General features: G+C 42.2%; 1 pseudogene; it reads left to right on the top strand.

The window, feature by feature from the left end:
* The first annotated feature begins 10,193 nt into the window (after positions 1–10,193).
* On the top strand, positions 10,194–10,335 carry LOC149459712 (U2 spliceosomal RNA; annotated as a pseudogene).
* Positions 10,336–12,937: the final 2,602 nt, after the last annotated feature.

The following is a 12,937-nucleotide window of genomic DNA, read 5'->3' as shown; positions in this document are numbered from 1 at the left end:
ATACCAGAGCCTTATCCGAGCATGCAGCCTGGCAGGTATGGAAAGAGGGGGTGGGGGGTGAGCAAACGCCATGTTGATGGGGACAAAGGCCTCTTCCCCACAACCATGACTGGTAGTTGTGGGGGTCTGCAGGTGGGGGGCTTATTGGAATCTGGAAGCTCCCTTTATCAAGGGGGCCCCCAGATCCTGCCCCCCCGCATGTGAATGAGTATGGGGTACATGGTACCGCTACTCACTCACAAAAAAAAAAAGTGTAGTGTGAAAAGTGACAGAAGACAGTCTTTGACAAGTCCTTTATTAAAAACAAAAATAAAAAAGTGGATCCAACGTTAATCACAATGCCTGCCAAAAGATTGAGGCCATCTGATGAAAAAGAAGTGCTGCGGGGGATCAGCTGAATGCCCCACAGGATCTCATGCTGTTGGTGACCTGTACTCTGTCCAGAGTTAAACAAAGATACTCACAGTCACTTTTCCTCCAGCACTGAGGGTCAACCACATACTTAGCCACAGGATCATCGGTTGCCTCCTGCTGATATCCACCTGGATCTTCCTAGTGAGTATGTAGTATGGAGACACACACCACCATAGGACAACTGGACTCTTTCCCACCAACTTCCTCTTGGTTCTCTCTTATGAGCTTATCCGGAACTCAACTTGATCCCTGGGCTTGAGCTTGGAAATAGGCCCCTCAGCTAAGCATAGCTGGGAGCTCGATGTCTTCTCAAAAGCTTCAACTTGACCCTGGGGCTTGCACTTGCAGATAGGTCCCACAGCTAAGTCTAGCTGGAACCTTGATGTCTTCACCAGGTCCTCTGCACAGGAATCTCCTTCTAAAGGACTGGAACCAGGAACACTGCACTGCTGTCTTATGCCTCAGACCACTTATGGGCTCTCTCTCCACCTTCTGAGAACACCTCCCCAGGGATTGGCTAGAGTGCCAAAAATATTCACGTTGCCCACTCTGTCCTTCCTCCCACTTTTTTCTTAGAATCCTTTAGGAGACAGGGGGAAGTAACAGAACAACAGCCTCAGAAACACTGAGCAGTACTAACCAATCAAGCCCTGCTCCTCTGCTTACAGGGGAATCAAACTAAATTTTCCTAGCAACCTACTCTAAACTAAGGGGTTTGCCACAATTTTCTGGACCAAAACTGCTGCGGAAATTTTATTAGGGAAATGGGGTTAATTTACTAAAGGAGTAGAGCATGTTCCAATTTCAAAGTGAATTTTGAATGATCTCAGTGAATGAGGTGATACAAAGTGAAAACTCACTTTGAAAAGCATACCCAATTGCGTGCAAAGGTAATAAAAAAAACAGCATTTCTGCTCGCACATGATTGATGTTAGTTTGCCTTGAAAAGCAATCTGCAGTAGATCGCCCCTCAGAGGCGTTTGAGCAGTAGTTTGCAGGTGTTCAGGAGCTGATACTACCACCTACTGGATGCCTGTGTTTTTTCCTATTTCAAGGGGATTTCACTTTGCAATATCCTTTTCAGCCACATGCCCAATGGTTGGGACACAGTTACAGACTGGTCCCATTCACATTATTGGAGGCGTTTATCAAGCAGCACTGCCTGCAAAAAGTGACATGATAAGTTAAATTTGCCACACTGCGAATCAAAGTATGGCAGCTACGGTAATGTGTATGGTCCTGAGCGGTGTTATTTTTAGGTGGATGGCTGCCTGTTTTTTACCTCCCCTTCCTGCCTGTGTGAGCTCAGCCTTAAAGTGTATCCTCCCAGAAATCCATTGCTGTCTTGTGCTCTTTGCTGTGTTATATCAAGCAACATTAGTATGAAGTGTGTAAAAACTGCAGAACATGTGTCCCCTATGTTATGGAGATCTGGAGGCAGTGTTTTGTAGTCCTAACACACTTTCTGCCCTAGGACGACAACACTGGTCACTAGATATAGTGGAAAAGTGAGCGTAGCCACCCTAAGACAGGAAGTGTGTTATTGGCAGGATCACCAGGTAAAAAAAAAAAATAAAGGAATACAAGATTAAAAAAAAATGAATGTAGCCATCTCATCTAAGGACTGAGCACTGCTATATATTCAGTTTTCTCTTCTTGGCTTTAGAAGCATTTCAAAGTATAAGTAAACCCCCAATAAATAAATAAAAAAATTAAAAAAAAAATTAAAAAAAATATATATAATGTGTATACTGTGTGTGCGTATATATATATATATGTGTGTGTGTGTGTCTTTTTAAATGTATTGTTTACACTTTAAAAGATATAGCAACCCCCCCCCCCCCAGACCTGCACCTCTACCAATCTCTGTGAATGTCCAAGGTGCTGGCTCAATACTCCATCTCTGCTTGTCATCTAAGCCTGTTTATCAGTAGCTGCTGCACACTAAATTTATGACGTGTTTCACCAATGAAGGCTTAATCCTTGGGTTCAAGACTCTATTGGTGAAACGCATTAAAAAGGGGCAGTCCCTGGGCAGGGAGAACATGGATGCACTTGTTTTATTGACAGCTGAATAAAGAGCTTTGGAAGAATGAGAGTTTGGCATGCATCCTATTGATCAATATTGTTTATATTTTGTTGCAAATAGCTGTTGGTCCTGCCAGTGACAAGCAAAGACATGCAGGCCCATCTATACTCTGCAGCATTGCCACCTTATTGTGCACACTCTGGTTCTGTGAAATAGAAAGCCATGGCATGTGCTCAGCGATGCCCCCTACTGTCTATGAGGTCACAAGCAGCACCACCTCATGGAGTGGATCAAAGCAATTGACTGACAGCAGCTCCTTTGAAGTCTTAATACTAGGCTCCGCTCTCAGATTGTGGAGCACAGATAGTGGTCATGTGACTGAACATACAATTGTGCTCAAAAGTTTGCATACCCTGGCAGAAATTGTGAAATTCCATCTTTATAAAGTTCCATTACCTTGTTACGCAGGACTTTTGCCAGTTCTTTTCTGATCCCCATGGCTCAGTATGTAGCCTAGTCAGTGCTTCCATGTAAGAGCTAACAAACTCATTAACTATTTATACACTAACTAACTCATTGACTATTTATACACTAACAATAGCAATTTAAAAAGCCACAGATGTGGGACATCTAATCTCTAATTGGCATTTTAACCCGTGTGTTACCTTGTGTGTCTGTACCAAGGCCAAACATTCCAGGGGATGTAAACTTTTGATCATGGCCATTTGGGTGATTTCTGTTATCATTATGATTTAAAAAGGAGCCAAACAACTATTTGATAATAAATGGCTTCATATGATCATCATCCTTCAACAAAAGAGCATTTTTTTGGCATGATCAGTCATATTTTCAATATCAATGCCAAAATGTCACAATTTCTGCCAGGGTATGCAAACTTTTGAGCACAACTGTAAATCATTGTTAAGCAAGGTATTTTCAGGCACTTGTAGGATAATTGTTCTAGTGCCAAGGTTAAAGTGTGGATTTTTAATTGGCAGCTTCTGGGTTTATATTCATTGTAACTATGCAACAATGTACAGTGTCCTGGAAAATCTATTGTATTCATAGAGCTTCGGCCACAAAATGTACATTTACCAGCGGCAATGCTCTTTAATTTCCTGATATTTGCAAGCGGCTTGCTGATTGACAGCTCAGTTGTCCAGTAGCGAGTTCTCGAACCCCAGTGCTTAATACATAACGGCTAAGCTATTAAATAATCGTTATCAGCAGAGGAGCTGAACAGCCTTTTCAGATGCCGAGCTCATTCGTCTGTCTTCTAGAAGAAAAGGACTTCACTCAGGATTCCTGATGTGACAGCGGGGGGTGAGAAGATATTTGCAATTCATAAACTATGGTGCGCTGTGTGTATTTTTAGACGCTGCTACCAGCAATCAGGAGGGTATTAGTGCTTAAAAAGCGCATAATCCCCCCTCACTGCGAGGGAATATCTCTTATTATGGCAAGTCATGCCCGCCCTGTGTCATCATAAGCTGTCCTTACTACACCTGACAAATCCAGAATGAATTCTAACACAAATCTATAGTAGTGTTCAAATATGTACTAAACGTCATCCACTTAAAGGGAACCTTTTAGTAACTGTACGATATATTGCTGACGTGTCATAATATACAGCAGTAGTATAATTTTTTTCCCCAAAAAGCTCCACCTTTTGTCATTAAGCAGCTATTCTTGATTTGCAGTCCCTTGATTTTTGCTAGGCTGAGATGACGTAATCGGCCTGCTGCAGGCAGGAGGAAGCATTTCCTGAGTCTCTTCTCCCTCAGCGATCAGAGGGCAATATTGTGACAGTGTAACAAGTCACAAGGTGGAAGGTTGCAGCAGGATTTGATCTGCGTTGGACATTAGTGAACATAGCCAAGAACTACGCATTTACATGACTGTGTCACCTCTGATCTGAATTCTCAGTCCAAAAAACAAACAGTAAACCTGAATGATGCCTGAACAAGGATGGTGCCATCCTCCTAGAGAGAAAAGCAGATGAAGGTAGTGTCATCAGGGGGTGTACTATGGCCTCTGTGAGAAGTTCTAAATACCTGAAAGTGTTAAACTTACACATTATTTAGCATGCCACATAATTATACCTTATGCATGGTCATCTTTAACCGCTTCCCGACTGCTCTATAGCAGAGCTACTGCTACAGGGCAGCATGGCTGTGCAATATCAACGTATATATAGGTGATTTTGCATGTCCGGTTAGGGGGCGCACGCGTGTGTGCGCACCGCCATTGGCGGCTACAGCTTTCAATCACCGGATCCTGGCAAGAGATTCCCTGCCAGCACCCTGCAATCACTGAGGAACACTGACAGAGGAGAGGTCTGTATGTAAACAATACAGATCTCTCTCCTGTCAGCACCTGCATGCTGCTTTGTATTGCTCTGCAGGATTTCTGGCTACCAGGTGTCTTTCATACAGGTAACAAGCTGAGATTAGAAGCAGTCTCTTAAGGGGAGTGCTGCTGTGAGATGGGGAAACAGCTCTCATTGTTTGAACACTGTTTGTGTGCAGTAAATTATTGTGTGGAGTAAATTAGATGTTCGGGACTGACATTCTGCGGTTTGGCCACAAGATGCCACTGTTTTCCTAACACAGCCTCAGACTGCATAGATATTTTTATATTTATGAAGAGGTGGGGTTTTCACACAGAGTTGAGGGAACAGGAAGAAGAGAGACAGCAGCCATGTTTTGTGGATGGTGAATGCAGGAGCCGTGTGAGCAGATAATCTGATGGCATCCAGGTGTGAGAGCATCTCTCAGTAACCACAGCTGCAGCTAAGTGAAGCTGATTGTGTCCAAGACCCTGATCCTGTTCAGAGAAAGGAAGATTGCTGCCAGGAATGCTGATGAGAGCAGAGGAACAAAGCAACATACATTGCGATACCGCATGCTTGTTGGAGAGACATTTGTTCTGTTCAGAGTCACCAGCGGATGCAAAGCAGACTTGGGTCAGTAAGATCGTGCATGCACCTCATTTCAGTGTTGGCGCCTAGAGACTGAGGCCAGGCCTATAGTTAGTTAGTTAGGGTCTCTGTTTGTGTCAGGCCACAAGTGTTATTACTGATCATTGGAAGGACTTCATAACTTAAAGTGACATTTCACATTGGAGAGCTGATAAAATTCCACAAACTCAAGCCAGACTGGCGTTTTGCTCAGAAGGAATACACGTGCTACAGGACCAGTAATGGGAGGGGGAATAATGTTAATTTGTGTAAGATTGTAAGCTATTGTGCTGCACCGCAGGATAGCCCATACCATACAACCATTCACTGATTCCTGCTCTTTTAGGGTAATAACGGGTAAGGTGTGGCAGCTTATTTGTGCCCGCCAGTAGGTAAATGACTACACCTTCTACCTTCATTCATCAGAAGGCGCCATGCTCTGCAGCACAAGGGTCTCAGCCTTTGGGCTGGGTGTATGTAAATTTATTGTATGTTTTCAGCATTTGTGGTTGTGTTTATTTGCCACATCTAAGTAAAATTCTGTTGTGGCAAAAGCTGGTGTTGGAGTTGCTTTCCTCGTTCGTGACTTCACTGCATCCTGGGGAGCTCACCCCGGTACACGGCTTAAACTGCTAATCTCATTTTGTTACCTGTATAAGACACCTGTTCACAGGAGCAATCAAACAATCAGATTCCAAACTCTCCACCATGGCAAAGACCAAAGAGCTGTCCAAGGATATCAGGGACAAGATTGTAGACCTACACAAGGCTGGACTGGGCTACAAAAACTATGGCCAAGCAGCTTGGTGAGAAGGTGACAACAGTTGGTGCAATTATTCGCAAATGGAAGGAACACAAAACAACTGTCAGTCTCCCTAGGTCTGGTGCACCATGCAAGCTCTGACCTTGTAGAGTGTCAATGATCATGAGAACAGTGAGGAATCATCCCAGAACTACATGTAAGAATCTTGTCAATGATCTCCAGGCAGCTGGGACCACAGTCACCAAGAAAACAATTGGTAATACACTACGCCAACAAGGATTGAAATCCTGCAGTGCCTGCAAGGTCCCTCTGCTCAAGAAAGCACATGTCCAGGCCCATCTGAAGCTTGCCACTGAACATCTGAATGATGCAGAGGAGGACTGGTTGAAAGTGTTGTGGTCAGATGAGACCAAAATCGAGCTCTTTGGTATCAACTCAACTCGCCGTGTTTGGAAGAGGAGGAATGCTGCCTACCCCAAGAACACCATCCCAACTGTCAAACATGGTGGTGGAAACATTCTGCTTTGGGGGTGTTTTTCTGCTAAGGGGAGAGGACAACTGCACCGCATCAAAGGGTCGATGAACGGGGCAATGTACCATCAAATCTTGGGTGAGAACCTTCTTCTCTCAGCCAGGGCATTGAAAATGGGTCGTGGATGGGTGTTCCAGCATGACAATGACCCAAAACACACGGCCAAGGCAACAAAGTAGTGGCTCAAGAAGAAGCACATTAAGGTCCTGGAGTGGCCTAGCCAGTCTCCAGACCTTAATCCGATTGAAAATCTGTGGAGGGAGCTGAAAGTTCGAGTTGCCAAACGTCAGCCACCAAACCTTAATGACTTGGAGAGGATCTGACAAGAGCAGTGGGCCAAAATCCCTCCTGAGATGTGTGCAAACCTGATGGCCAACTACAGGAAACATCTGACTTCTGTGATTGCCAACAAGGGATTTGCAACCAAGTACTAAGTCATGTTTTGTGAAGGGGATCAAATATTTACGTATTTCCCTCATGAACATGCAAATCAGTGCATAATTTGTTAGACATGCATTTCTTTTGAATTTTTTGTTGCTATTCTGTCTCTCAGTGTTACAATACACCTACCATTCAATTTTTAGACTGATCATTTCTTTGTGAGTGGGCAAATATTCAAAATCAAGTAAATCTACAGCAAACCCCAGCGCACAGGAATAGCCCCAAAGATTTACACCCAGGTATTAGATTGCTGCTGCGCACAGGTAAGTAAACCAAAATAATGCAAAATATAAAAAACAGCGCAAATCACCACCTGACTCAAACAATACCATATATGTCATACACTGTAAAAATATAAAGTATTATATAGTGACCTCAAAAAAATATTTAATACAATTCTCTTTCATAATAAAGTGTCCAAATTATTATATATAAAGGAAAGTCCTTTCTCCCAATGGATTGTGAAAAAAAGATATCCAAACGAAATAATGCTTCCACCAATCACCAGTGAAAAACACCAACATCAACCGCACTCACCAGATGATGGTGAGTAATGCGCCTTTTAGGATGTTTTGGGATCCTAAATCCCCTTTTTGATGCCTCCAGAACTCCTTCCCACCATGTAGGGTTTAAGTATTCCTTCCACTCGCTCCTGCCTTCTCCTCTCACCAAACTCCACAGCAGTGCAAGGGAAAGAAGTATATAATAGTGTAATACTGCTATTAAATAATGCAATACTTAATACTGCGTTCCAAGCGGCCATTTTTGGAGTTGATCCTGTCATCCCTTGCTAAACCAGGCTGTGAGGTCTCTGTGATGAGATGTGGAAGCAATGGAACTTATGGTAGCCTATGGACGCAATAAAACAAATGCTTTTATTCATCTTACTAAATGTGAGTGGTCTGGCAATTCTTATTAAGTATTGCATTATTTAATAGCAGTATTACACTACTGTATTATATACTTCTTTCCTTTGCACTGCTGTGGAGTTTGGTGAGAGGAGAAGGCAGGAGCGAGTGGAAGGAATACTTAAACCCTACATGGTGGGAAGGAGTTCTTGAGGCTTCAAAAAGGGGGTTTAGGATCCCAAAACATCCTAAAAGGCGCATTACTCACCATCATCTGGTGAGTGCGGTTGATGTTGGTGTTTTTCACAGGTGATTGGTGGAAGCATTATTTCGTTTGGATATCTTTTTTCACAATCCATTGGGAGAAAGGACTTTCCTTTATATATAATAATTTGGACACTTTATTATGAAAGAGAATTGTATTAAACATTTTTTTGAGGTCACTATATAATACTTTATATTTTTACAGTGTATGACATATATGGTATTGTTTGAGTCAGGTGGTGATTTGCGCTGTTTTTTATATTTTTAAAACATTCAAAATCAGCAGGGGATCAAGTACTTATTTCCTTCACTCTAGTATGTAAGTGATCCACATATAAGGGAGGAAGGTGTTTTATAGCACTATTTAGTAGCGCGACACTAAAAAGTGTGCAATTTTGTTATCTTTATCCATTTGAGGATATAAGAGAAGTGGTAGGCAGCTACACTGCTGTAATTATCAGTCCATAAGCATGGATAGTAAACCAGTAACTTTATTATTGTGCACAGAAGGACAGAGAATCCTCCCCTAAGATCACCTTGCTTGTATGTTGATTGCAGGGAGCCCTCCTGGATTAGGCCCAGTCTTGAGGGCAAAATTAGACAGTCCCAGGTGAGGATTCTCCTTCCTTTTGTCTGCAGGAATACATTGGCAACATTTAAAAATAGAGAGTACCTCTAGCTTTTTTTAATTTTCCTAGATGCTTTGGCGTAGGGCATAGGATGAGAGCCGGCCTGGCATTCAGCATCTGGTGTCCTCGGAGGGTTGCACATACATTGACTTGGGAGCAGCGTGTTTGTATTCTTTTATGTTTGGCAGGAAGGAAGACCTGATCCTTCTCTGCTGTGATTAAAGTAATACTTACAGGTCTTGTCCCTCCCCCAGCCTGTCACTGGACAGTGAAAAGAAGAGCAGCAGAATGTTCTGCTCATCTCTCCATCACTCCTCTCTCTCCACCTGTCAAAATGCTCATTGCACTTCTTGTGCTGCTTCTCCCTATTCCAGTATGCGCTCTGCTGCACAGGATTTGCAGAGACTGATATCAAGTCAGGTTTCAGAACTTACACTGCTTGCATTTGGAAAAAAAAAATAATCGATGTGTTAAGGAATACAGAGCTGCATTAATGTGCATCTTTTATATCTGTCCAGAGTTCAGTTTTAATTCAGGACTCCATTGCCTGCTGGGTTACTGGAAATTTGGAATGAGTAGTCGATCTATCAGTCTGGGAGCTCACAGCAAGCTGGCCAGAATCCAGGATTGAAAGATCCATCTTGTCGCAGGCGGAACAAACCATTTTTTTTTTCAAGCAGAACATCGTATTTTTCCCATTAGGCTCTACAGACTCCCCGAGAGGCCCAGGCTGCAGCTCTCCTATAATAGACTAAACAGAGTCCCCAGTAATTGTGTTTCCTCTCCTGGAAAAGAGAAATGTGTGTTTTAATAGACCCATTTAGACAAGTTTGGCCATGGATGTAAAATAAGATAACTGTTTTTTCTTTTTTTTTTTCCTTTTGGCGGTTGAGTGCTGACATCTTTCAGGCGAATGGACACTTGAGCCTGACTCTTGGTGGAGGAGGAAGGGAGGGGGGCGAGGAGGCGGCTCCGGCAAGGCAGTTTTGTTTGGAAAGCTGTGAAGTACTACATTAAATTGAGAGTACACTAATAATATGGCAAGTGCATTGCAGAAAATTGCTGGTCTCTGGGCACTTACAAATCTTTTTTTTCTAAATGGATTGTCAGAGGGAGAAGTGGCAGGGACGTGTCCTGTGTCACAACCAACGCCGCTCTCTAGCGTTTAGCTAATACAAGGTAACATGGTTCTGTGAGCTCTGCGGAGCAGAGAAACCTTTTACCAAAACCGCAAAAGGGAATTTTCTTATTGCCTTCTTTTACAGACCTTCACCTACCATAAAGACAAATACATTTAAAGAGGTTGTAAAGGTTATCGCTTCTTGGCCTTTTGGCTAAGATCAAGTGTAAAGAGGTTGTAAAGGTTAATTTTTTTTCTCTAAAATAGCAAACCTGTTATAGTTACCTGCTCTGTATAATGGTATTGCACTGAGTGGTCCCCACTTGTGCACCTGGCTCCGCCTCTTCTGTGTGCACAATCAGAGGAAGATGATTGCTATGGTGGCACTCCCAAGCGAGGCTGTGTGCATCTACAGACACACACAGAGCAGCTTGGCTCCACCCCTGCTCCCTCCTCACAGGATCTGATGGACAGCAGTGGGAGACAATGGCTCCCGCTGACGCCTCTGTGTCCTTTTGAGTAGCGGAGAGGCTAGTGCTATTGCAGGTGGGAACAGCGCTAATTCAAGGTAGGACTCAAGTCAGTATATAGGAAGGTGATGGGGCTATGCAAATACTTGGAATGTTTTTTTTACCTAAATGCAGGGAGTACATGAAGGTAAAAAATGTCTTACCCCATTACACACACACATATATATATATATGTGTGTGTGTGTGTATATATATATTTATATATATATAATGTGTATATATATATATATGTATATATATATGTGTGTGTGTGTATGAATGTGTATATATATACAGTGGGGATCGAAAGTTTGGGCACCCCAGCTAAAAATTTGTATTAATGTGCATAAAGAAGCCAAGGAAAGATGGAAAAATCTCCAAAAGGCATCAAATTACAGATTATACATTCTTATATGATGTCAACAAAAGTTATATTTTATTTCCATCATTTACACTTTCAAAATAAGAGAAAACAAAAAAATGGCGTCTGCAAAAGTTTGGGCACCCTGCAGAATTTATAGCATGCACTGCCCCCTTTGCAAAGCTGAGACCTGCCAGTGTCATGGATTGTTCTCAATCATCGTCTGGGAAGACCAGGTGATGTCAATCTCAAAGGTTTTAAATGCCCAGACTCATCTGACCTTGCCCCAACAATCAGCACCTTGGGTTCTTCTAAGCAGTTGTCTAGAAAACTGAAACTGAAAATAGTTTACGCTCACAAAGCTGGAGAAGGCTATAAGAAGATAGCAAAGCATTTTCAGATTTCAATATCCTCTGTTCGGAATGTAATTAAGAAATGGCAGTCATCAGGAACAGTGGAAGTTAAAGCAACATCTGGAAGACCAAGAAAAATATCATACAGAACAGCTCGCAGGATTGTGAGAAAAACAATTCAAAACCCACGTTTGACTGCACGATCCCTCCAGAAAGATCTGGCAGACACTGGAGTTGTGGTACACTATTCCACTATAAAGAGATACTTGTACAAATATGGTCTTCATGGAAGAGTCATCAGAAGAAAACCTCTTCAACGTCCTCACCACAAAAATCATCGTTTGAACTTTGCAAATGAACATATAGACAAGCCTGATGCATTTTGTAAACAAGTGGACCGATGAGGTTAAAATTTAACTTTTTGGTCGGAATGAGCAAAGGTACGTTTGGAGAAGAAGGGGCACAGAATTTAATGAAAAGAACCTCTGTCCAACTGTTAAGCATGGGGTTGGATCAATCATGCTTTGGGGTTGTGTTGCAGCCAGTGGCACAGGGAACATCTCACGAGTAGAAGGAAAAATGGATTCAATAAAATTTCAGCGAATTTTGGATGGTAACTTGATGCCATCTGTGAAAAAGCTGAAGTTAAAGAGAGGATGGCTTCTACAAATGGATAATGATCCTAAACACACCTCAAAATCCACAGGGGATTACATCAAGAGACGTAAACTGAAGGTTTTGCCATGGCCTTCACAATCTCCTGACCTCAACATAATTGAAAATCTATGGATAGACCTTAAAAGAGCAGTGCGTGACAGACAGCCCAGAAATCTCAAAGAACTGGAAGACTTTTGTAAGGAAGAATGGGCAAAGATACCTCAAACAAGAATTGAAAGACTCTTGGCCGGCTACAAAAAGCGTTTACAAGCTGTGATACTTGCCAAAGGGGGCAGTACAAGATATTAACTCTGCAGGGTGCCCAAACTTTTGCAGACACCATTTTTTTGTTTTCTGTTATTTTGAAAGTGTAAATGATGGAAATAAAATCTAACTTTTGTTGACATATTATAAGAATGTCTAATCTGTAATTTGATGCCTTTTGGAGATTTTTCCATCTTTCCTTGGCTTCTTTATGCACATTAATACAAATTTTTAGCTGGGGTGCCCAAACTTTCGATCCCCACTGTATATATATATATATATATATATATATATATATACAGTCATGACCAAAAATATTGGTACCCTGCATTTATGTCAGATAATGCCCCACTTTGCCCAGAAAGTTGTTTCAATTACAAATGTTTAGGCATTCTCATGTTTATTTCTTTTGTTTGTATTAGTATTAGAGATGAGCGAATTATTCAAAAATTCGATTCGGCTGATTCGCCGAATTTGAGGAAGAAATTCGATTCGATGCGAATTAATTCGCTACGAATTTAACTTATTAAAAGGGTGTCTAGGCTTCAGAGAGCCTTTAAATTAGTGCAGAACACTACCTTTAATTTAAATGCCCTTGGAGATGAGGAAGGACAAGGAGAAGGAGAAGGATGAGAAGAAGGAGAAGGAGAAGGATGAGAAGAAGGAGAAGGAGAAGGATGAGAAGAAGGAGAAGGATGAGAAGAAGGAGAAGGAGAAGGAGAAGGATGAGAAAAAGGAGAAGGAGAAGGATGAGAAGATGGAGAAGGAGAAGGATGAGAAGAAGGAGAAGGATG

The sequence above is a fragment of the Staurois parvus genome, unplaced genomic scaffold (assembly GCF_062004578.1).
Source record: "Staurois parvus isolate SC_StPar_1 unplaced genomic scaffold, SC_StPar_1.0 ptg000249l, whole genome shotgun sequence".
NCBI classification, from domain to species: domain Eukaryota; kingdom Metazoa; phylum Chordata; class Amphibia; order Anura; family Ranidae; genus Staurois; species Staurois parvus.
Note: the sequence above shows the minus strand (reverse complement) of the source record. Positions and strands in the feature narration are given on the sequence as shown.